Genomic DNA, 4,121 nt, shown 5'->3' on the forward strand with positions numbered 1-4,121 from the left:
TGTGTGTGTGTGTGTGTGTGTGTGTGTGTGTGTGTGTGTGTGTGTGTCTGCCTAGGAAGGACAAATTATGCCACTGCATAAAAGAGAAAAATCTTGAGTCCGTAATTGCCTCTTGGTGGGTCCATGTCAGTCTTTTTCCTTTGGCCTTAGAAGTTTTGGCTGAACCACAGGAAGAGAATCCAGGACTCCCTGTTCTTCAAGAAACATTTATTAAGTGCTGTTAAGAGGATTTTACTGAATCAGTCTCTAACCTGAGAATGATGAAACAGCAGGCCAGAGACAAATCGCCAGTAATCAGGTAGTCCTTTAATTAATTAGTTTCATTATGAGGAACAGATTTGCAAATCAGGAATTCTCCTAATCAGAATTCCACCTAGCTGAAGTGAAGACAGAAATTATATACATAAATCACAAATGGGAAGGTGTATTACAAACAATCTTTGGTGGTTTCCCACAAGAAACCCACAAATCTCACAATACAACAATTCCAGAGTCGTTTTGGGGGGCCTTGGCCACTTCTCCTAGGGCACAGAACCAGAGTTCTGTGCTGTGAACAGGTTCTACAATCTTTGGTTCGCTTCACTTCAGGTACACAGGCAGTAATTGTGAGCGTTGTCAAAGTTTGATTGTTCATTTCAAACTGCATTGTGAGCTGATTCACAAGCTGGAAAAGGCAATTCTTGAGAATTCAAAATTATTCTAAAGTATATTCATTACACATATCACATAGATTAATATGAAAATTATAATTCCACATTCCCTTGAATGTAGAATGATCTTTGAAGGCTGATGAGGAACATTCATTTGAAACATGATTTTGATTGTATGTAAGAACAAGTAAGTGACAAGTCATAGATCAAAGGAAGGTGGGAGGAAAATATGCTGCAGAATGTTTTGACACCTATTCCATAAATCTTCCGCTTGCTTGTTTAGAGCACTAAGGTATTCTTCTATTTGAGAGAACTGGTTGACATAGAAGCAACATTCCTCCCCAATGACAGTGCAAGGCCCCTTCTCCCCACCCCAGTAGTTAGGGTGTCCAGCACCCAACAGTTTTGCATTACCGCTGGGGCAAGTGAATAAACCTGCCTTTGGAGGATGGGGACAAGCTTTCTTATACACTCCAGGTCCGTGGCTAGTTCTGCTGAGAGGTTCCCAAAGTGTGCCAAAGGTGGTCGTGGTACCATCAGGAATCCAATGGATGCCAACAGGGCCGCAATGGGCAGGAAAGCAAGCCTTCCTTGCCATGGAGGGACAACTTTAACCAGAGAGGAACTTCAGCAAGGTGATTCCCTGGGAATAGAGACAAATTGGGCATAGTGTAGACAAAAAAGCACAGAGGCCTTCCCAGAAGGGAGGGAGGCTGTGATATAGTGTTGAGCCACATAAGAACTGTCCTGTGGAAAGGGGCAATTGAATGGCAAAGGTACAGGTATCAGAGTGTGAATCCCAGGCAGAGTGAGTGAGGCTCATAGAGTTCAGTGCCTCCAAGCATGAGTGTTTAGTTCTCACATGGTTATAGAACAAGAGTCCTTTCTGGGATTCCCATACTATCCCCAAAATTGAATAAATGCCCTTACAGTTGCCTTTGTTGTGGGTAAAAGTCAGAGATCTGATCCCTGATTTGGTAGAGCAGGTCCTCGAACTCCACAGGCTACAGCAGGCTTTTGCAATGTTATGAGATGCCCCAGTCCCATTCAAGGAAATCTGTGGCTGCAAAAGGTGGCCAAAGGAATCAAGTGAGGCATTTAGGAAAGCAACCCATGTGGAGTTCAGAATAAAGGTAAAATTACATTGCATGGGATTTAATGATCCAAGGTGAGGGCCCATGTTGCCCCTTATGCCCTGGATGCAAAATGGAACCTGCATCTCTAGAGAGACCCCTGAGTGTACTGGACCCTGTGGGTAAGGGTCTGATATCCTAGGGATCTAAAACCTCCCGTTAAGTCCATTTGTTGAGGTTTAGATGTTTAGGGGTGCTGGGACCCCAAAATCACCACATGTTTAAGTCCTGCCCGAATGAATTTGACCCAAGCCTTCTTTCAACCAAAGACAAGGTTTATTAAAGATCTGCCATATTGGCCAGACTCTTATGGAATCTGAACATTAGTGAGCTATTGACTGGATTATAAGAATCTGAGCATTGGCTAGTTTCTTAAGGAATCTGACCATTTGTGACAGTCATAAAAATGAGTGGGAATGAGGAAGTCTCAGCCCCCAAATGGTGGCCAGAATGGATTTTATATACAAAAAGACTAAAGGAGGGATCTAGGAGTGGCCAAGTAGTTTGGAGTGATGGGACAAGGGGCTGGGAGAAGGGGTATCTTGATGGGAGTGGCCAGTAAACTGAGGGGAACCTAATACCCAGGACCTGGACCACTTGGCCTCCTGAGACCACATTCAGTCCAGATAGGATCAAGGGTGGGAAGTGGCTGGGGGCAATCTTGAGGTAACAGACAATGGGGAGATTAAGGATAACATTAATAATGATAATAATAATAATAACATTAATAATAATAAATGGCTAAATTAAGGATAACAATGAACTGGGAAATTGGGAACCAGCAGTAAGTAAGATTATAGCCTCTGGCAAACACTAGAGACTTCCTTGATCACGCAGGAGAATTCAAGTAGAATTCCATAGATAAATGGGACCAAAATTCTTTTTTGGGGTGAGGGGCAAAGGTCTCGGCTTGGGCCCATACCTTATCACATTAATTCTTGGTTAATGTGCTCTCTTTTCTTATAGGCAGCTGTAGTGCTTATGACTGTGGTAGTGTCCTCAGAATTGGGAAAGAAGTAATGGTAGGGGGCACCCTTCACATAAGCTGCTGCTCTGTGACAAAGACCAGGACTGAGTGGATTCTCAGTCTAGGGAGGAGCAGGGGTTTTCTGAGCATGTTGTCTCAGAAGGCCAGTAAAACAGAACCTTCCTGCAGGAATCATGATCCAGGCTTCTAATGGGGTGGTTAGGGTTAAAGCTTCAAGGGGCTGGGACATTGAATAACATGCCCAACAGTAACAAATTAAGCATGCTAACAGGCCTTACCAGAGTAATCTGGGCCAAGAAAAGGCCCCAGGAACATTCCTCACAATGAAAGGTGGGCTTCATGAAAGGTTGAGCCCATAATGGAGAGAGAGTGAGCACTGAACCTGCCAGACCAGGTGAGTTGGGACTCTGGAAAAAATCCAGTGGTGCCTGTACTGGAGAACAAGGCCTCTTGTTCTATAGCCATGCTAGTACTCCCCAGTACTAGAGAGCTCAAGGCTTCACCCTATGTCCACTCCTTAAAAGCTTCCAACATGATTAATGTTAACAGGATTTTACTGAGCCAGTCTTTAAGCTGAGAATGACAAAAGAGCAGGCCAGAGACAAAGTGCCAGCAATCAGGTAGTCCTTTAATTTTAGTTTCATTATGAGGAACAGATTTGCAAATCAGGAATTCTCCTAATCAGAATTCCACCTAGCTGAAGTGAAGACAGAAATTATATACATAAATCACAAATGGGAAGGTGTATTACAAACAATCTTTGGTGGTTTCCCACAAGAAACCCACAAATCTCACAATACAACAATTCCAGAGTCGTTTTGAGGGGTCTTGGCCACCTCTCCTAGGGCACAGAACCAGAGTTCTGTGCTGGGAAAAGGTTCTACAATCTTTGGTTCGATTCACTTCAGGCACACAGGCAGTAATTGCGAGCGTTGTCAAAGTTTGATTGATCATTTTAAGCTGCGTTGTGAGCTCTGACTCACAAGATGGAAAAGGCAATTCTTAAGAATTTGAAATTATTCTAAAGTATATTCATTACACACGTCATATAGATTAACATGAAAATTATAATTTCACAGTGCCTACTATGTTAAAGGGCATAAGGATGCAAAAAGTGGCAAAAGAGAGTCCTTACCTTCAAGGAGTTTACAATCTAATGGGAGAAACAAGGTGTAAACAAATATATACAAAGCAATGATAAATAGAAAATAATTAAAAGAGTTCTAGTTTGCAAGTAAACTGCCAGTCAAAAGTTGAGTGCCAGCACAGGAGGATAATGACAAGAAGGAGCTTGGACTCAGTCTCAGAACTTTCAGAGAGGTCAATGAAGAACCTGGAAATAAACTGTAA

The sequence above is a fragment of the Vombatus ursinus genome, unplaced genomic scaffold (genome assembly GCF_900497805.2).
Source record: "Vombatus ursinus unplaced genomic scaffold, bare-nosed wombat genome assembly UNPS02014812.1, whole genome shotgun sequence".
In the NCBI taxonomy this organism is placed as follows: domain Eukaryota; kingdom Metazoa; phylum Chordata; class Mammalia; order Diprotodontia; family Vombatidae; genus Vombatus; species Vombatus ursinus.